The 22756-nt window shown below is 41.2% G+C and overlaps 1 protein-coding gene across 12 annotated transcripts in view; it reads right to left on the bottom strand.

Annotated features, from left to right (window-relative positions):
- pparab (peroxisome proliferator-activated receptor alpha b) overlaps positions 1 to 22756 on the bottom strand; it is an 87098-nt gene that overhangs the window by 22782 nt on the left and 41560 nt on the right. For 5 of the 12 annotated variants that reach the window (XM_085282764.1, XM_085282763.1, XM_085282756.1 and 2 more), the window contains one exon: positions 22064 to 22197. The exons of 4 other annotated variants lie outside the window; for them this stretch is intronic. The gene's annotated coding sequence lies outside the window, so the exon portion shown is untranslated. Of the gene's footprint in view, positions 1 to 2771; positions 2993 to 3601; positions 3621 to 11181; positions 11475 to 22063; positions 22198 to 22756 lie in introns of those variants that run through there. 3 more of the 12 variants (XM_085282753.1, XM_085282758.1, XM_085282765.1) reach the window with 3 other exon arrangements.

Raw genomic sequence — 22756 nt, forward strand, 5'->3', positions numbered from 1 at the left:
GTCCTGCGCAGTATCTTAGCTGTTCCCAGGACTGCGCTCTTCTGGACAGAGAGCTCCGATGTTGTTCCTGGGATCTGCTGGAGCCACTCGCCTAGCTTGGGAGTCACCACCGTTACCTTCACCCTCCACATCCTCTCGAGCTCTTCTCTGAGCCCTTGGTATTTCTCCAGCTTCTTGTGTTCCTTCTTCCTGATATTGCTGTCATTCGGAACCGCTACATCGATCACTACGGCCATCTTCTTCTGTTTGTCTACCACCACTATGTCCGGTTGGTTAGCCACCACCATTTTGTCCGTCTGTATCTGGAAGTCCCACAGGATCTTAGCTCGGTCATTCTCCACCACCCTTGGGGGCATCTCCCATTTTGACCTCGGGACTTCCAGGTTATACTCTGCACAGATGTTCCTGTACACTATGCCGGCCACTTGGTTATGGCGTTCCATGTATGCCTTGCCTGCTAGCATCTTGCACCCTGCTGTTATGTGCTGGATTGTCTCTGGGGCATCTTTACACAGCCGTATATATATATATTATATATATATATATATATATATATATATATATATATATATATATATATATATATATATATATATAGCCACTGTTGGTAATAACAGAAGTCATCCCCCTTTTACTGACATTTTAAGCCTTGAAGTAGTATGAACTGAATGGAAAAACCCAAGGACAGTCCCTACTGGCTCCAGGGTTGGTGAGCAACAAGCCTGAGGCAAAACAGATCAAAAGCAGAGGAGTAACATAAACGAAACCAAAAAAAAGACAAAATGTAAAAACAAGAACACCAAGATAACCACAACGAGCTCAGACTTCTGTCATGTTCAACAGGAAAAACCACATAACAACAGTTATAGGGAAAATATTTCAAGATTCAAGATTCAGTCTAGAGGAACTAAACCCAATCGGATAGTAAAGACCCCGTAAATTCCCACTCTTTCAAAGCACTTCCAAACATGAAAAGAGGCCTGGCATCTCAGCAGGAAACTTTACTAAGCTACTCGGTCTTCTACTTTTATCTGAATGGAGGCAGTGTTAGCTCTATTAGCACAAAGTAAACCTATTTAGCATTCAACTTCTCACTCCTCACCCTCAAGTCTTCCTTCCGAGGATATCCTGTTTCATAAACTATTTTTTTTCCCACTCAGCATCGTCTTATTGTAATTCCTCCTTAAGGGGAAACAATAAAGAATCCTCTTGACCACAGCTCGACTAAGATCTAGACAAGCTTTTGTGTAATCGAGTAATTGAGTGACAAGATAAAAATCCCACTTGTAAAAAGGTCACTACTTGCAGCTTCTTCCACAGTGCAGACATTGATCAGTCTGCAGTGGACTAAATGGCAGGGTTTTGTGTCAACATGCCCAGAGCATGCGTGGCTTTGTATTTAAATAACATAGAAAAAAGGAGCCCTTTACTGAACTCGTGACCTCTCAGCCAGTAGCTTAGATGTAATGGACCACACTAAACCTCATGTTGCCACCAACATGCATAAGAATGTAAACACAGAGAGCGCTGATTAGCATCAGACTGCACAGCTCTGGTGGACTCAGAGAAAAACAGGAGGGTGGAGAGGAATGTCTGTTAAACTACACTTGTGGGTCTGTATCAGCAGTGTGTGAGACAGAGTGAGCATATGAGGCATGGAAAAAAGGAAAACAACGGTCCCTATGGTAACAGAATACCTTTGTCTCGTAGGTCAGGACCTCTCTCTTGTGCTCACTCAGCCAAGCCTACTTGAGGGCACTCTGCACACAAGGTCATAAGTATTTTTGTGTGTGTGAGCGCGTCTGTGCGTGTGCATGCACTGGGGTTGGAATTAGGGCCTAAAGCAGACAAGAGGGGGTTACGCTGAAAAAGAAAAAAAAAAAAAGGCTGCCAACCTCCCAGGTTGCTATAGCAATGCCATGGCAATTATGACACACAACACATGCTTTGAAATCAGAAGTGTCAAGCTGATATAAAAATCAATCAAAGCCATTGTGATTTGCTACAAAAGAAAGAAAAACAAGGGTTGTGTGTAAGTGTATTTGCAAACTGTGATCACACAGCTGGATGTGCGGGCGAAGCATAAATAATCCATACTGTCTGATGGCTTTCTGCTCAGCAGTATCACCCAACCCCCACAAGGCAGCAAAGGGCCACGTTAGACAGACAGGCCATGAAAACTGCTAATAAGCTTTGGCTAAAGTATTTGAAGCTCTGAACGTCACTGAGGCGTGCAGACCACTTTCTTGCTGAAGCAGGTGTGCACAGCCCTCTGAAATCTGCAGGAAAACTACCAATGACCTTGGAGCCTCATTAGTGACACCCATCACTCAGGGGGATCACGTCATCTAATCCCACAAACATTATATACACGAACAAGCACGCGTAACGTGGCCACAGTAAATGTAAGCATCCAGCCTCCATGACTAGCTACCTGGCTGAGAGACACTCAATGAAGCTTTACAAATCCCACATTAGAGCACGATGCCAAGAAAACACGAATTAAACGGGTAATAATCCAAGACATCAGGAGGTGTGTATGGACTTGTCTCACTAAGGGGTGAAGAAAAAAATATGTAGTTCTTTGAAAGGCCAGAACAACAAAAACCTGCGATTGGAAATGGAAGAAACCGCCAAACTGCTCACATACAGTGGTAGAACAAAAATGTTTAAAAAAAATTCAGACTAGCTGTTATATATAAAATATGGATATGAAAGTAGAAGTATATGAAAACAGAAAAACAACAAATAAAACATGACAGAGCCCCTACCTTCCTCATCAGCAAAACTTGAAGTCTTCCATGCAGATTTCCAGACAGCAGTTTAACATCCAGCTCTAACAGTTTGTATGATCAGAGTGTGTGCATTTCAGTGTACATGCATGTATGTATGTATGTGTGTGTGTATTAAAGAGTAGTCCACAGGTTTAATGCTTAACCCATCTATCTCACGGCCTGAAAGCTGTCATGCCTGTAAGGAGGAGTCTACGAGCTAATGGTGGTCATAGAGGAAGAAAATGGGCTGATGGGGCTGCCCCGTACCCCTGCCCCTTTGTTTAAAGAGTTCACCACGATCTTAGTCTCAACCATGCCTGCAGTGTAAACACTCGAGTGAACCCTTATCGCTTGGAGCTGATATGCAGGCCGGCACCCTCTTATCGTTATGGTGATTGACCAAAGTACAGGTCGTGGAAGTGATTGACATTGGACTTTAGCTGTTCCCTGTGACAGATGAGCCACATGACAGCTAACAAAGCTGTCCTATTATTAGGTAACTGACAGTTAAATACTCAGCTAAAGCAAATTTTGTCTGCTATTTTTAGTCCTGAAGATCAATACCAGTGTCTGATCTAATTATATAAAGTTTAATAATTTTGATAGTGACCAAGTGCATTGCACAAATTTTACCTGTTCTGGGGCACATTTCTCCAACCTGTCCATTGTGTCCATTGATTTTTATATAACAGAAAAACCAGTCAGCAGAATCACGGGACACATTAGCTTCTTATTCAAAGCACCTATTTGAATGTTTGAATGAAAGCAGAAGTTCACTTGAAAATGAGTCAACAGCAGAAGGTGGGTAAAATAGTCCATTACTTTACCTGTTTGTCAGACATGTTTATGGGCAGATAACAAATCCACTGAGATGTTTCTCACTCTTTTGTAAATAGACAGGACGGGAGGGTTACTCAAGATGTTGCCTTGGCTGTCAGCTTGCGAGCTCACGGCTGCACAGAGTTGAGAAATAAAACATCAAGTTACACGAACTCTTCTGGACTCCGACCTCTGCGGTGACAACATGTTTAGTGTCAGAATAATAATCAAATGCCACTGCACACTAAAATGAGACAAGCCCTTACGATCTGAAGAGACTCTATGGGCACAAAGCTGCGGTGTGGCATTGTATCAGGTTACCTCAAAGGTCTATGTTGACCTGACCCTTGACCCTGGCTGTTAATATTGCACCACTACGTGGCAGTAAACGTGCCTGCATGCATGTGTTTGGTAGCGTTCAAACAAGAACATGGAAAAGAATGAAATTTTAGATTTGCGGGGCAATCAACTACTAACCATGTTTATTCCTTCTAAAGAGACAGGTACATATACAATGGAGCTGTCCTATAAACTTTATGATATGTGAATAATGGGAGTTTTGGCCAAAGGTAGCTTTTACTACCAGTACCTTTGTGTGTTTTGCTTCTGATAAGGCTTAAGTGTTTGCTATGTTTACATTTTGATACATTTTATTGTGTAACCTGTTAAAACTAGGGATGGGTACTGGTATCGCACCGGTTCTGACATAAACGGTAGTAACCAGACCGAAAAGCAGCGCACATTTCGGTGCTTTATTTCCCCTGAAATGTCATACACTTTGGATTCTAGCCAATCATTTTACCTTTGCAAGTGTAGTAGGCGGGCCCAGGTACGTACGTTCTTTTAGAGCAGAGCTACAGATTAAAAATGCCCAAGGCAAAGTGGTCAAAGTCTGGCTGTACTTCACAGCAAAAGATGCAAACTCAGCAGCCTGCAACAGGTGCTTTAAGGTGATACTGTGCAAAGGAGGTAACTCCTCGAATCTAATGAAGCACCTGGCGACGTATAGCGTATTTTTAAAAGATGAGAAATGCACCGTATTTGATAGCTTGCTGCGAGACCTCACATCGAGCACATCTACTGTGGGTGGGTTGCCTGTTATCGGACCTGGAGTTAGCAACATCCCCCAAAAACCCAAAGAGTAGAGTCCTGGCCCCTAGCCCTGCCAGTGTAGCAGAAATGATGACGGATGATGATGGCAGCAGCAGCCGTTCTTCTCTGCGTGAGTAGCTTAATGTTGTTTGCATGTAATTTACGTTGAGTAGGCTAACCACGTTATTAAATTAATGCATGTAAGGTGAACTAGCAAACACTGTCATAGTTACATGCGGCTGTCTTCTTGTTTGATGGCAGATACTTGCTTCACCCTGGCCAAAAAGGCTAAAATGACCAAAGAAAAAGTGGAAAACAGTTAAACATGAGAGGTTTAGGACAAAGTTTGTTTTTTTTTCCACTGATTAAGCACTGCTTCCAGCCAAGAGTGATGCCATAAATCCCCTATAGCTGCAGAAAAGGCTAACATTGTTATCTTTTTACAAAAAACAGCTGAACATGAGAGGTTTTTGGACCAATTTTGAGTTCTCCATTCTTTAAGCACCGGTTCGAGCACCGTTTAAGCACCAGCACCGTTTCAAAAGTACTGGTTTGGTACTGGTATCGGATAAAACCTAAACGATACCCATCCCTAGTTAAAACTACAAATGCCAAACCAATAAGATCAAATCTTGAAGCATTATGAATTTATCAGGGAGTCAACTTTGCAAGCATGTGATTTGCAATAAACTGATCTCATGGGACATCTTTGGCTCAGAGGAATACATCTAAATACTATTATCACATTTGAAGAATTTCCCAAAATATGACATAAAGTATTTATTGTCATGCTTTATTATTCTTAAATGACAGTAACAGTGAGGTTATATTGAGCAATGACACAGCTGTGCTACAGCCCTGACCTGCAGTATAGGCACAGCTATGACTCCCGTATTCCAGTGAGTTAAATGCATTAACAGCTGGATCAATGGTTAAAAGACAGCTACTGCTTTTTCCAGCTGTTAAGATGATCAATAACAAACAACGCCGTGGTTGTCCTTGAGCAACATTTCCTTTCTTTGCCAAAGTCTGACTGCTGGCTGCCACTTTGTACCTATTTCCAAATCAGTCACAAGGATCAGACAGGCCAGTATTACAAATCTTCCCCACAGTATAATGCAATCTTTTCCAGCGGCGTTTATCACTTGACAAATGCTAAGCTGGGGGGTGAAGAGACACCAGGGAAGACTTGTATTTATTAAACTAGGCTGAGAATATCACACAGCTCCTTACTGCGTCATGTGTATTCCCTGTAAGATTTACTCTTTTGAGTTTGTGATCTACACTGTTGTTGCTGATTTGCTGCCTTCCAAGATCCTTTCCAGGTGTCAGAAAGTAATTGTGGATCGGTGACTATGCTGGATGGCCGAGATGTACAATGCTATCACAGCTGATCAATCTATTAATGCCCATGACAAGCAAAAGTGTCAACATTTTCACAGTGGCTCATAATATTTTAAGGTAAAAATGTCAATTCTGCACAACTTTTTAGCTGCGATTTTTTTTCAATTAAACAGCAATAAAAATGACCAAAAGTGGGATCTCCACTAATAACAGACCATCAGCAAGCACAGCCCTCCCCCGTCACCGAGCGTTCTGTGGTTTTAGGGTTCCCATTAGTGCACGTGTCTATGTGTGTGCACTTCAGCAACACTGTCACACAAAGTATTTCTACAGACAAAAAACCTGCATTTAAACATTTTTAAACTTTAAACCTGTGCTTAAGATTATTTGACAGACTGCACATAAAATATAACAGTGACTGAGCTCTGCTTTGAATGTAGGAGTCTGAAAAACCTCCAGCTAATAACAGTAAAACTTTTGTGTATGACAGTGACTGCATAGTCTACTGTCATAGCTTTCCCCTGATCGCCCCAACAGCGTAATCGAGGGAAATCAGGAGAAAAACATGAAGCTTAACTCAATCGAATAAATCTGGGTTTTTTTTAAGGGGGGTGGGGTCAAGAATTTTTTGATGCTAATTTTAAACTGTATGTCACTAAAGTTCAACCCGAAGGCTTGTTTTTCATTGTAGAGATGGATGACAAATTAAAGTATAAACCAGAATCCCTGACCCCAACCTACAACAATAACAGAATCCAGCTGATGATATTTTGGTGGCCTGCTTTGGGTCAGCTCTCACCTGCTAATAAATATAAAAATTATTCACCTTTGTACTATCACTATACGTTTCTTTGGTGGTGTGACTGGTTCCTTCTAGGCTGACAATGGCATGTTTCATGAATCAGTAGGAATCCCTGAATGAATAATCCGTTGCCTGGCCTATAAAAGAGGACCTGATCTGTAGGGTGGCAGATCAATAAGTTACATCCATTAGCAGTACAGTAGAACATTTGATATTCAAAGCCTCTTAGAGTTAGTTGCAGTTTGTCTAGAGATTGAATGGTACCATTTGTCAACATAACAGCTTTAGTCGACTTTAATCAAAGAGTTTTCTGGTAAACAAAGAAAAGTTGATTATTACAGTTTTTCCACCAAGTCTTAACAAACCCAGTGAATGCACGTCCTTCAAGGTTCTTGCAAAGCTGAATTCCTGCATTATTTAGGTCAAATTTACGAGCAGGCAGCCATCTTTCTTTGCTGGTGCATTGCTGCACCTATAACACCACCTGTAGCTAAGTGGAAGTGGTATCTTTGTGCATGGAAACTCTTAAGCCTGTGGATTACATAAACCTGAGACCCACATACTGCTACCACAGTTGTAAAATTCCACAGGCAAAAAAAATGTCTATTGGAGTACATAAAGGTAGTAAAGTGGTTGCTTAAAAAAACAATACAGTGATGAGTACTTGAGTACACGTCAAATCTAAGGTGAAGCTGGGAGTATTTCTCAGGCAGCTGTGTATCTCATTTCATTTTCCAGCTTGACACTGGAGTCCTGAGTTCCCCTTTCTGGCTGCCAAACCAGCCTGCGTGTTTTGTGGGGAGGCATGCAGAACACAGTCCTAGTGACAGATCAACACTGATTTGCTACTGTAGTCCAACAAAAAACATAAAGCTCTTTCAGCTTTTCTTATGGGCAACCCTTAAGCAGGAGCTGTAATTAGCAAATCCTAAAGAAGATGTGCGCAGCGCGAGGACAAAGAGTTCATTTTGATCTGCTACACAGCTGACATATTTGTGGATAAGTTGTTTCTTTGGTAGCAGTAGGAGCAAGCAGCAACCTTCATCTAAAACCACTCTGCACTGCATTTACCTTTGGTCATCTGTCATGTTAAAAAGCTCTGCGAGGTCCCATAAATGTGTCAAACACCTCTGTCATACCAAAACAAGCAAAAGTAGTTCAACCAAAAAAGTAAAAAAACATTTTGTTGTTAGCAACGCAATTCCAATGGGAGAGTAGATATGGTCAGTGACAGATGATTGATAAGGATTTCTGCATATCTTGTGCCTCCTACTGAGGCAGTTGCAGTGGGAGTGGAACTTGTCAAAATGAGACAAGATAGTTGGCAAGAAAGAGAACACCTTCCAGCAATCTGTCTGTCTATAAGAATACAGACGTGTGCAAATGTGACACTAACATAGGAAGACTGGAAACAAACAAAGATATTGTTCAGGGAATCAGTCAAATCCTCTTGTCCTGTCAACACACAAATTCAGCTTACATACGGCATCTTTTCTTGACTATTAGCAAGGACGATCTCCTGTCCAGAGCTCCTTACTGTAAATCTGGCAGGAGGGCCCCAATCCTATTCAACCCAGAAAGGCTTTACAATAAAGAAGGCTCAAGGGGAACAGACCTGGCTCAGAGGAAGGTCAACCCTGACTACGAGAGGACGAAAGATGCCAAACAAACAGACCATATAAGTGATTAGAACCAGCCAAAGTGCAGTGATTCCCTGCACTTCATAAATGCACACTATATTTACTTTTGTATTTATTTTTGATGGTGCAGGAACTTGAAAAACAGGCCAAAGGAGCTATGTGGCGTTTCGACATGTCTCTTTTATGTCCACAAAGAGATACAAATGATAAACTTCTGAACCTGAAAGTCCTGTTTGAGGAGAAAACGTTGAATCTCCCTCTGTTGTTTTCTCTGTCTCTACAAGCTGTGAATGCAGCCAGGCAGAAGCAGATTGCAGGTCTCAGGTTGCCTGAGACAAACAGGGTGCAACAGCTCAGCCAGACAAAAAGTAACGATGGAAAAAACAACTGGACGCACAAGTTCTCCAAGACTGACATAAAGAAGTCTGAGCAGGAGACTTCATAAACTTTTATGCTGTTTAATGTCTTTTTTATCACCATAAAAACTGAGGTTATGCCTTCTATATTTGGTCCATTATTGTTACAGCAGTGAAAATAGATCACTAGCACCATACCAGATCAAAGCCACAAAAAATTACATGTTAGTGTTTGTCAAGTGGACACAAAATTAAAGGGGAAAAACACATAATACATCCCTGATACACGGTACTCACTCACTTATATTTTGTACTTTTAGCAAAGGGATTTGCTTTTATTATTTGATCAAGGTTTGGCTAGCAGTATTTGATATGATCTTTTGAAACACTTTTAGTCAATCAATTAGCTCCCGCCCATAGGCAGTACCCGAGATACAAATGGAATTTTAGCGATACACACCAGAATGATACGACCTTTGTCCCTGAGGTAAATGGCACATCAATGCATAGATTTAGCACACAGCTACAAGTCTGGTGTGCAAAGAACTTCACGTCTCACAGTGCAGTTACAAGTGGATTTCAGAACAGAGGATCTGTCTTCGGTTCATCCTCAGCAAAGATCCAAAATTTCAGATGTGATTTTTTTTCCTAGCCCTTACAAAAGATTCGGAGGTTGGATTCTCTCTTTAAACCATGTGTATTTCTATCATAAACAAATCTTAAAGCATCGCGCATCAGTCACAATTCAGTGTGGTGTCTCAGGCGGCCCCAAAATGCATAGAAGAGTGGACTGTTGCCACGGTTACAAAAGAGAAAACTGTAATTAGTCACAACACAACAACAACATACATTATTATTAATCTCAGACAAGGACATTTATCCTTAGTGCACCACAGGAATGGGGGTGCTTTAAAAGTGTCCTAAACCTGGTATGCCACAGCGGGAGTAAAAGTGGGATGGCAGTAATATATGCTGATTCTACAGTGAGCATCCCTTCCTCCTAAACTGTGTATCTGTTGGTATTTCTATTGGACTGTGATGGCTTGACTAACCGTAGCCATGTTAACAACAGTGATATGAAATTTATGAGTTTTTTTACGCTACAGAATTTATGCCACTAACAATAAATCACATGCTAACAGGCCGATTTTATCATGGGCGGGCAGCGGCGGTATCCGCTGGTCAAAAGTGGCTCATGTGTAGAACTGACACATGCCACTCAACCACGAGTGGGTGGATGCCTGTCCGTTTTTCAATCTAACAACTGCTGGGATTTCAATCAACATAAAATAGTGTTTTTCAGAAATGAAAAGTGCCAGTTGGTCCATTTCCTTCACTAAAAAACAGATCATCTAACAAATAATTTGCAGAACAGCGACCAACTTCTGATTTTTAATACATTGTCCATGTTCAGACACATAAATGAGAAGGAGAAAGGCAGAAAAACTCTAACTCAGTGTTACTTTAGGAGTTACACAGCACCTGCAGCCACACACTAACCACTGCTTCACTCATTTATTCCCTCCACCGTTGTGCTATAAAGGTACTAAACGCCGCTAGTGGGCAATAAAAAAAAAACCCTAATATTTCTTGGCTGCACATCAAGTCTGCAAGTGAGGCCTCCGTAAGATCACTGTTACTCATCCAACCATGATCCTTGTCACACCTGACCGTCACAGTTATTTTGTGTATGTAATAAAATGGCACATGATCCTGACTGCACAAGCAGTGATCCCACCTCTGAAACAAAACCTCTTGATTGAGTCTATGAAAACAATATTTACATTATATGCAGATGTTTACCTTTCATTGTGCTGAGTATTGAACACAGCATTAACCCTTTGGCATTACTCTTCCCATCACTGCATCACATGCAGTGATGACCAGACCTGACCAGAGGCCTTTATAAAGGACTGCTCTGACAGCCGGAGCAATCTCTGCTTCTTCAACCGCTATCTTAGAAATGGGCCGTGCAAACAGGACAATAAACAGGCCGTTGTGTTGAACTAAATGAATAGCTTACATCACAGGGAGATGATGCCTATTGATGAGCAAGAGCTGTTCTCCCTGCGCAGGCGTGCAGGCTAAAAAAAACCCACAGCTTACCTCCCCCTCCTCCCCTCCATACAATAACAATAATCCTGGAGGAAATTAGTAACCCCCCCCCCCCCCCACCTCCCTGTGACTGCAAACTAATAATGTGCATATAACAGTTGGGCAGAGTGTCAAAGTGGGAGACACGCACTAGTCTGCAGTTTGCGCTACACAGCATTCCCTCACAGTCAATGTCAGCTGCTGCAAAGAGGACTTATAAATAAAAGGCCACATGAAGACATACATATATATGTATATACCTGACAGCAGATAGAGCAAAACGTCGGCGCCATATCTTCGGAAATATCTCGGTGGGCTGGGAAGCGTTCAATGCAACAGCGAGAAAAGGAGCAATAAAGGAGCGAAAACGTCCCCCAGACACCGACCGCGTCCTCGCTGGCTCCCCTCGCAGTCCTGCCGCTGTCAAAAATCCCCCAGCACGTCCATACAAAGCAGAGCCATGGTGCTCACGCCCGCAGGAAGTGACCTCATGACTGACAGCTGGCAGAGAGAAAGCGCACACCCCGACACACCTATGGTTTCAGCGAATGGAAACAGCGCAACAGTTTCCCCTGAGAAGGACGCCCCCTGAGCCTGGACAGAGGGAGAGCGAGACCGACCGGAAAAGCCTCTCCTTCTAAAAGTGACCCTGCGCACTGCAGCTCACAGAGAAACTTCTTCTCCTTCACTGGATTCCTTTATTCCTTTATTGTGTTCAAGTGCACAAAAATGCGTTGTTGGCGAATGTTATCAAATAACCTAAGCAGCAAAGGATTATAAAAAAGTACACACAAATAAATTAATTAATAAGAATAAATAATAAATAAATATAAAAATATATACATTTTTAAAGTTAACCTGGCTATTTTAAATGGGGATTATTGAATATACACTGTTAGTCTTTGAGGTTTTTTTTTATTTTTATTTTTTATTAAATAATATTAAATAATAATTACATTTCTGGAAAGTTCTGTCAAGAAAAATTGTAGCAACTGCAAACAGCGACACGTTGCAAAGGGAGGAATTTACAGATAAACAGTGGTAAAAACAAATAAATCAAATCAAATAACACAATAATAACGATAACAATGATAATACAGTTGTGTTGAACTCAAGGGCGTAGATTTGGCATGGACAGAAGGGACATGTCCCCATCAATATCCAGCGATTATTGAATTGTCCCCACCAATAATTTGACCTCTTCGAGTAAAGAAAAACAAACCCGATAGTAAGAAAAAAACGATCTGTCAACGTCTCCTACGTCATGTGACAAATATGGCCAATGTGATTGGCTGTGCCTGTTTAGTTTTAGCAGCGGCAAGCCTGCGCTGCGAGGACCTTCAAGGAGGAGAGGAGGATTGCAGCAAAAAGGAAGAACCTGGATATAAGAAAGTATTTTTCAAAGAAACCTGTAAGTCACTTAAAATCAAGTTCACTCATAAAATGTGTCCGTCATAATAACGTTACAGGCTATGCTAGGCTTTGGCCCACATCAGTCTAAAATTGTATGTAACCACGAATAACGTGTTTTGGAAACTAACTGCACAACAGGCAGCAGTATTAGTTCTCTCAGTCTCAGAGTAGCATTTCTAATTTTGATTGAAACTGTCAGAGAAAACGGCAGCCTCGAGCAGCCAGGATATTAGTTTACAGAGGCTGTTAGAATTATATGTCTAATGTTAAATGGTGGTGACACAGAAATTTCATCCTAATGGCACTGACATATTCATAGGTCATAGTCATGAATAGTCATGATTTTGCAAATATTCCACCTTGTAGTGCAGTTTGCACAAATTGTTTTAAAAATGCACTCACCCTACAAACATTACTGATGAGTCAAGATCTGCACAAATTGACAGAAACACTGAAGCAGCTCCACATTTTATTCTTATTGTCATGTATGTCCTATTTGTCAGGTGACAGAAGAACCAACACAAAGCTCAGAGAGTAATGGTGATACAAGATCACAGGTGAAATTGGATGATGACCTGGTGGTTCATGACTGTATTTGAAGCACATGTGTGACTGCATGTATTTGGAATGACTCACTGTTATTTATCAGGTGACAGAGGCAGCTCTGCCATGTTGTAGCTCGGACAGAGGTGAAGAGGCGAGGTCACAGGTGACTGACTGATGATTTGGTGCTATAAATTAACTAGTATTTATTATCATGACAATTGTTAGGCTGCTGATGTAATTGATTCATTAGTGAATATATGACAAAGAATCTGAATTGACATGTCTCGCTTTTTATATGGAATATGGCTGAAGTAAACTAAAGTCTAAAATACTTAGTCAGTCATTTGTTTAATAGTAATTTAACATTATATAATTCACATATAAAACTATGAATTGTAATTTTAAAAAAGCACGTAGAATAGCATATGTAGACAAGTATATTTCTCCTTTCTTTTAATCAAGAAGCAAAGACAAAAAGGAAAATAAGAAACAGGGCAGAGTTCGGTGGTTGAATCATCCGTCCCCACCAATTCCAAACTGAACTGAATGAACATGGAATGACAAAATTTGCCCCCCCCCCCCCCCCCCCCCGGTACTGTCCTCACCCCCCCCTGCCCCACCGCCCATGTGGTCATCCAAGGTTCCTTCCACCTTGGCCTTCAGTTCAGTGTTTAATTCAGTTCGGCGAAGCTGGGATGCCCCCTTGAATCGTACACCTCGCTGCAAAGCACTCAGTAAAAAGCGAGTGATAATGGTCAATATGAAAATTGTAGTGATGCATAAAAAACACAGATGCAAGAATATAGAGAAAAGCCCAATCACAACCATGAAACAAAAATGCAACATGACTTCTAAATTTATCCTAAAAAATATCAGTTTCATGTTGGTTGAAATTCAGTAAATGGTAAAATATGAGCATTCAGCCAAGGCTGCTCAGAGCTATGTGACCTAGATTTGCCCAATGTAAGCACTTAATCACAATAAACTTCATCTGAGTCGATTTTAATCTGATTCTCAAACTGACAAACAAATACCTACAGTAGCGGGGGTGTCATGTCTTTTACTTACAAATAATAAAATGAACAGTACCTTACTCTCCTTCACCTTAAAATCTAATATGTTGCCAGTAAACAAATGTATGCAAACTCATTGCCATAGAATGACAAACTACTACGTACCTAAGATGGTCAAGTTAGGACAGCTTGTTTACTGTGAGTGCACAGTACTTAGAATATAGGGATATTGTGTCAAGATGTGGGAAAGTGGGGGAATGATTACAAATGCTGTGCAGTCCCACATAAAGAAGGACATGTGGTCACCTTACATGACAGTGAGGAGGCTCAATTTTTTAAAAAGGTATGGATGAACTTTATCCTCGTGCGGTAGAAAATTAGTATTACAGACCAGAAAAAAACCTGAAAAAAATCCTGACGACAAGAAAGAGAGAGAGAGCGAGAAAAAAAAGTTTTTTTATTTGACAGTTCTCAAAAAAAAAGAAGGAAAAAAAAAGAAAGAAGTTAGTTGAACCGATGGGGTGTTGATCTGGTCAGTTGAGAGGGTTGTTGATCAGTTTCTGCTCCTTTGGTGTTCATGAAGTTAACAATAGATGCCCTACAGGGTGAACAATGAGACAATACACAAATCAGGAATGGTTTTACAGGTGGAGGCCACTAAAATTTTGTGTGCGTGAATGTCTCTGACCAAAAAATCAAAAACGGACTTGATGAGAGTGGCCCAAGGGCCCGACGTCCTCTAGTGGGCCCTGTCCTCACTGCCCTGTCCTCACACAGGTTCTTTAAAGCCAGATTACGAGCTGGATCTTCCCTCGAAGATCTTCTCATACAAATTGGACACTTGTTTGTTGGGTCTGCTCTCCACCAGCTCTTCAGACAGCCTCTACAGAATCTCTGGCTACGTGACAGAAGAACAGGATCTGTGAAGATGCTCTGACACACCGGACAGTGAAGATCCTCATCTGATCTTGAAGCCATCGAGTTTCTGAGTGAAGCTGAAAACTGAAAGTACAGTCAGTCCTGCTTATTCTCGCTCCTGCTGACTTAAACTTCTTCTGAATAATATTTTTCAGTCAAACTTACTTTTAGTGTATGCAACATGTTGTTGTCTTCCACTTTTCTCTCCTGCATCTGGGCTCACTCAGTGGAAACTGGTAATTTAATCGAATTGTCTTTGTGTGTGTCTTTATTGACGAAGAATAACGAGGTGTTTCCTGGTTTCTGTCATGTGAGTTATGTGAGGGGCTCTAAGAAATAAGGACCAGAACTGTAAAATCTGTAACTTTACCTAACATTTTTGATGAATAACTAATTGTCTGTAAAAGTACCAAACAACAACTCTATGTAGGCTGTATAACAATACATTAGTTCATAATAGTTAATATGATAATAATTAAATTATTTCCAATTACAGACAGATATAAATAGTAAAGAATTTTGTTCCAGTTGTGTTTATGTACTTTAAGTAAAGCTAAATTTAGCCTAGCTAGGACTAGCTGTTAGCCTAGCTGAAGAAGATGGTTTGAATTTACATGGTACTGACATTAGTGATTATTACTACCACCAAAGAAGTGTTGTTTTTGGTAGCGTTTGTGTGCGTGTCAGTTACTGGAGGATGTAGGAATTGATACTATTGACTGGTCTCCACGCTCGCCTTACCTAAATCCAACAGAAGATATCTGGGACATTGTGTTTGGCTCCATCTGACACCACCAGGTTGCACCTCAGAATGTCCAAGACCTCAATGATGCCCTGGTCCAGATCTGTTTTCTTTAAGTTTTTTTGAGCAGTGTATATGTGCTTGGACTTCAATTTTCCTCATCACAGTTATTAAAATTGCATTCTGGATCATGATAAAAATAGTCAAGTAAGAAACTCATGCTTGTATGCTCTTACATTAAACTCATAGTTGAGCACAGGGAAACTTTCAGCTTGGAGAAACTAAATGTTTCCCAGTCCCGCATGAAAATGACAGGAGTGGAAATCTTACATGATCCCCCTATTTGTGAGAAAAAGGACAATATCTTTGCATTTCCAGATGGCTTGGCAGCATTGTATCTTTTTTGTGGGATATTTAGCTTTTCAAGGTTGTGCTAATTGTGCACATTTTAGGACGAGAAAAGCAGCTGGAGAAATCCTAGTCTTTCACACTGACCTCAGGCCAAGTAATCAGGATTTCCAGCTAAACTGTTGCAATAAACTGCCCATTACTGTAGCTGCTCTGTTTTCCCAGCTCATGCCAGATGCTGAGTGTGTGACCCTGGCTGTCAGTTGCATCTCTCTGCTCTACTGTTTCTTCACCCCCATTCCCTGTCCCAGCTCGCCATTACACGTCTTTGCAACGTGGGCGTCACTCTCTGGACTCGAGGTCTGGAACCAGGCGCTGGCTGCTCTGCATGTGTCTTGGGACTACAGTGGACTTTCACAACCTCCATGCACACTCAGCATGTACAGCATAAGTTCAGTGATGGCTGGTGTTCATATTATTCAACAAAATAATCTAACCCCGTTCATTTTTAAGACTGTAAGTTGCTAGCTGATGGTAATCAGGCATTTATTCTACAGTCCTAATCTATAACAGGGTTGTTAATGTATTTTATATCGAGGAGCCCACTTTAAGCTTAAGTGTGCTCCTTTCTGTCAGCTTAAAGGAGTTTAACTACACATTCAATCCCTAAAATACGTTAATATTAGAAAAAAAAAATGACAAAAAAGGTCTTCACCAGGCTGATTCTGACCCCTGAGCCCTATGTTTGAAACACCAGATCTCTAACAAGGCCACATTTGCATGTTTGTGTATATGTGTGAACAAGCTCGTGCATAATCTGTTTTCATCTAGGTTTTCAGTAAACCTATTCAATTCTTTATAACCAGTGAAGTTGCATGAAGATACCAAAGAATATTGCAATTATCAAACGCAAAACTACTCAGTGCTCAGAAAACAACACAAACAAACATATCCATTAAAAAAACAGCTCATGGCTTCTGTTGTGTAATATGGTATTATACTGGTTCTTAATTTGTAGCAACAGCTACTGTATATGTTCATGCTTGGTCTCAATAATAAATGCCTAAAAAACAACATAACCCGAAGGCTCACTCACTACATTATCTGTTTGCTTGGAGCATGTTCAACATTTTAATCAGTCATTTTTTGATAACTGACCAAAATCTTGTTGGATCTTTTGTTTAACACAGCGATTTAATTTATGACATAGTTTCAGTGGGTGTGTCAGCTTTGACCTAACCTATCCCATGAACTGCTACACCTGTAAACACTATAACGTTTGTTTTACCTATGTGTGCGTCTGTGTCTTATTCTTGTCACCCCATTGCCGTCTTCCACGACCCTTGATATATCTTTTTTCTTTTTTTTTTAGCACCCACAGCTAAATCATACCCTCCACTCTCAGTCTCCTGTGTATCAGTATAACTGTGGTGCCGTTTTAGTGACTCAGGCTTGGCTTACCTTACCTAACAGCCCAAATTATTAAGAGCACTGTGCATTGTTAGTCCAGTTATTCCCAGGTTACTCACTTCTGGGAACAGTTAAGGCTTCAGAAAAGCCAAATATGGTAAGTATATTTTAATCTTTAATCACGAGAAGCTTTTAAGAAACTTTTAAGCTTTTAAGAAAAAAAAGTCAAGTTATTACATGGGAATGACTTTTTGCTCCTATGGACATCCACACTGATACCAGCTCCAGTTTACCAGGCTTCTCCACAACTGCTGGCGACTTCACTGTGTGAGGAGGACATTGAGAAACATTAGACCGAGAAGATACGGCTCGTTGCAACACAGCTCAGTAGAGCAGACAGAGTCCACAGTAATGGGCTCCGGTCAAGACTCTCTGTCTGGATCACAGCTGGTTTCCTAATTAAGGGGAGACTTTCCACATCTAGATAATTTAATGACAGCTGCTTACAACATGTCTGTCCATGAAGTGAACCTAGCTGTAATAAAACAAACTCTGAACAAGCAACTGTGTGATGAAGTACTTTGTGGTTACGAAAGAGAACCCATCCTTAGAATTACAGCTCTTTCGAAGACTCAGCGCTCCACAGTGAACATCATGGATTTGTCTGCTTAATACTGTGTTTTCTTCCCCAACTGGAAATCAGGAAGAACATGATCAAAAATGAGTCCGTAATTACAACTACATTGTGTTGGTGTGTTAACAGTATGACAGTATGATTCTATGACATGTGACCCAATGTTGGAGGTAAAACGACTGAAAGAAAACGTGCTAGTTGATGCTAGAATTGTTGGCCTCGATATCAACAGTTACACAAGTTAAGTTTTAGGCCCTGGATGGGACTTTCGACAGCAGGCTGGGGATGTTTTTTCGAGTCCTTATGGTAGTTTTACACGACCTCTACTGCCACCTGCTGGTAAGAAACAGCAGCTGAAGAACTTGCAAGGACATGACATGTTTTTTAAGCATCTTCTAGAAAAACTGCAGACTTTAACAAATACTTTGTAGAAAACACATTTTATTTTAATCAACCAGTTTTGTACTATGGTGCCAAAGATCACATCAGGCTAAACTGCCCAAAAAGTAATCTCCACTATCAGCAACAACAATGTCTGTCTTTGTTTTCCTTAGCACAAACATTCACACTGACAGAACACTGACGCCCGCAGCATTCATTTCTTGTATTTATGATGTAGGTGCATCACTGTTGTCTGCCCACTCACGAGAACTCAACAGCCGCTTTCCCAGGCTGCCTGCATCCAGTCATCCAGTCACAATCACCCCTTTGTGGTCAACTTATTGGAGGCCTAACTGGTGTTACTGCAATAATTACTCGATTCACTCATCAATATATGGAAAGAATATGAATTTGCAAACGGTCAAATAATTCAATGTGGCCAAAATGGTTCATATAGAAATAAAATATTCAGCAAATATGGCACAAAGAAAAGTGTAGAGCGTCCACTAGGTGGCACCTTTGCCATGTCTTTAAAGAGTGAGAGAGGTCTAGTGACTGGAGGGATCAGTGTTAAATGTGATTAATTAGAAATGACTCTGTGTGCAGAAAATATAAATACGCAAACAAAATAATTTCATTTCCTTGGTTCTATACTTCAAACTCATTTTATCATCGCATATTTAATGTGGTGGCGGAAGCTATTTTGAAACCACGCTTAGCTTTGCTTCATTTCAGCAAACGTAAACTGCTCAGTGGTTTATTTGCAGGACCTGCCCACACAGAGCTTTCAATCCTATCCACTTACACTCAATCAATAACACCATTCCATTTATACAGGAATGACATCATGCAAGCTCTTATAAAAGCGCTGCTGCAAGTATTCTTCTTTTCAAATTCCTGGCAACTTTGGAAAAAGCAACAGTATATTATTGAATTCTGACTCATATGTGTCAGCCTGAGCCTTGCAAGCATTTCATTAGTTCCTTATTGCATTGACATGGGTGGGGGTGGGGGGTATCCCAAAGCGGATGTCAGAGCTTTTTGTAGTGTTTTGGGTGAAGTGGCAAAGCAGGAGGAGATGAAGGATGGTGCATGGCCTTTAGAGATGCAACCCAAGAGACAGGATGCACACAGAGTCATTGTCTCAGCAGGCTTAGTATTCAGCTCCCTTTTGCTCCATCACCATGGCCGAGGACCAAATCAATTCAGCCTGTTGGCTGGCAGGGGTACAGCTACCCAGTGGGTGCAGCCCACATACAAATACACCCAACACTGGTCTAGACACACAGAATGCAGTGCTGTGGTAGACTTCTTCCCACGCTACAATGTTACAGCTCTGAGCAGTGTTACTCCAGTGATGTGCTGTCAAGCCATTCCCCTCTTTGTGTCAGAGACATCTGGTGGCTGCACAAGAAGCTCAGCATGGCTGCTAACGTCTGATATGTGTGAAACTCTGACATAGGAAATGATATACAGGTGGCAGTGCAACACGCTGGAGTTTTAGTGCCTGTAGGGACTGGATTATGTCAAAAATGAGAAATAGTTGCTTCTTGCGCAAAGCTGTCACTTGTTATGTGACAACTGGCTAAAAAAATCCAAGGGTGTGCAAGAACTCTCGCTGTGAGTGACAACCTCAAGCCTGACCTTGATATGAGATACCGGGCTGCAGTCTCAGACAGTGAGCTATGTCTGATGTCCACGTTGGGATAGCGGCTGGCACTCACCTTGTTATCCATCTGTGTGTGTGTGTCTGTGTATTTATATGTGCTGCTGGCCAGAAAGAGAACACCATCTACTACCATATGCTTCAGCCCCCTGTAGTGCCAAGGTTCTTCTTTCCATATCTTGTGCTCTGGAGTTTTAGAACACACCGAGGTCCCCGGCTGATCCCAGGATGCCACTTGTGTTTCCAATATTTCTCGAAAGATAAAGAGGTCAGAACAGACCAATGGCGTTCCACGATTTTGCATAGTGCTGTTTAAGTTCTGCCTTTTCTCATAAGAGACCAGCACTGTATGTAAACTGTATGTAAAGTTTACCTCAGGAAGATAGTTTGAAAACCAAAGGAGCTTCAAAAGTTTGAAACATCCGATGAGAGAATAAACCAAAGAAGAGAACACCAAGGAGCAATGATCAATCACCTTATTTTTTATTATTAATTTTGAAGCAAAAAAATAAAAAAAAAATCTGAGTCAAAGACATTTTCCTTACTGCACAGACTTTACCTGCTGGTTCCTTCCGCTGCTATCGTCTGATTTGACATCTTTGTATAAAATTTCTTAGACTCAGGTGATTCATGTGGTTTAGTTTGTCAATATGGAGTTTTTTTTAATGATATGAACAAAATGCCTCCTGATGTGTGTGAATGGTGAAGTATTGCTGCCCTTCAGGGAAGGCAGTAGGTTGTATAGTTATCTCCTGATTGGGCAAAATCACTACCCTGAAACCACACAACCTACTACCTCACCCCGTACGAACATCAGTAAAGGCCCTACAGGCTGGGTAAAATCTTTGGTAATGATAAAAGCGTTATGATGACATATACAATCTGTAAATGAATATACAGAATTTGACAAAAACCATACCTACATGAAAAGCAAACACTGAGATTTTTGTCGAGTTTTAATTACTAAAATCCCCAAATTGTGATGATTTCTTTTAGATTTTTACAAGTGCAAAGAAAATGAACAAAGAGACTGGCGGCTAAACAGGAGGAACCTTTGGAAACGATTATGCAGCGCAAAGTGTCTGCTGAGATATGAAGAGGACATTTTTGCTGTTGTTGTGTTTTACACAAAAAGAATGAACGCTTACAATGAAAACACAGTTGTACTTTATTGGCAATCAACGACTTCCACAAAGCGGCTACAGTCCTTAATAACTTTCTGCTATCAAACTCGGGCTACTGAGCCGTTAGCAAGCAGTGCGTCGATCTCGATCCGTGCACTCCACCAAAGGCATCTGACGACATTACAGCCACTTCAGGAAAGACAGTAAGTTGTATAGTTATCTGACAGGAAGGGTACGACCCTAAAACTATACAACCTACTACCTCACCCCAAAGGACAGTCTTTAAAAACAAAGTCCTTTCAGGTCCCCGTTCATGCAGGTAATCCGCTTTGACAAGGCTCACTGAACACAGAACAGCGGTTATGATTCACAGAAACATGCCACTCTCCTCTGGGACACCTCACCACCACGGCCAGAGTCTGTGCGCTCAAAACACAATGTGACAACTGGGTCTCCGGGTTCATGGCCCGGGCTGAGGGGGGTAATTCAGATGACCCAACAAGGCACACATGTCTCAAGCAAATTGCGCAGCCAAGACATTTCCATATTCAAATGCAACCAGTAAATAACTTAAATGGTATATTCATAATGAACATTGTATAGCAAACACGCTAACCTCAAAAACACTCAGAAACATTATTATATTCACAAATATCACATAGCTTTTAGAAGCTAGGGTGGGTGTGGCCAGTCACATGACAAATAAGCAAATATCATTTTAGATCAAGTTCTGGCAAACCTATATACTATTAAGATCAGTGTTCAAAGTAACGTATATTAAACAGAGCTATGCTGTTTCCAGTTTGGCAGCACTGTTTCCTGTGGTTCTGAGCGATAACCTTGCTCACTAAAGTTGAGAGTGGGAGAGCTCAAGCTAGCTCATATCCTGGCCCACATGTGTGGAGCAGAGGTCTGCAGCTGCTGCTGCCTCCGTTAATGTTTCTCACCTGCTATATAACATGCATCGAGAAAAGGGGCTGGAAGGGCCCACTGGCCTATAACCTCCTCCCTCCATCATGGTTTCAGCAGCATGTCAGGTAGTCTCCATGTGGAAAAACCCAAGAGGGAAAATCTGTTACTTCTGCAACAAAGACAAAGGGGGAAACAGAAAAATACTCCTGCATGATGACTTTTAGATTTGACATATGTGAGATCAATTGCAAACACTGCAGCCAGTTCAAACGCTGCGTTTTGGACCTTTGGGTGAAGACGTGTCTGGCTTTGCTTGCAGTTTGTATATGGGGGTTATATTTATTTACAGTGCGGTTCATGCTCATGTGTTCTTTGATAAAACCACACCATTGTGCGTGTTTCGTGCCATACAGTCGGCTGATTACTGTATATAATCTAATGTACTGGGAAGACAGAAGTGTACAGCACAGCACAATACAAAGCAGTATGTCTTGAGCTGAGAGGCCCCATTGCGTCTGCTCAGTGGTGAGTCTGAGGTTCCCTGCATTATTCAACACCACCTTACTTACACCATAGAGCTGTGGGTTGTAAATATGCGCAGGCACACACCTGTACAGTATAACAGACACAAAAGGACTAAACAGATACTTTGCAGACAGAAACAACCTGAGAGAAGAAATATGGCAACCTACAGTTAGCACACATATACATTTGCACACACATTTAGT

This window comes from Mchenga conophoros, linkage group LG7 (genome assembly GCF_057382185.1).
Source record: "Mchenga conophoros isolate Kocher_MC1m ecotype Shallow Benthic linkage group LG7, M_conophoros_male_GT1.1, whole genome shotgun sequence".
NCBI lineage: Eukaryota > Metazoa > Chordata > Actinopteri > Cichliformes > Cichlidae > Mchenga > Mchenga conophoros.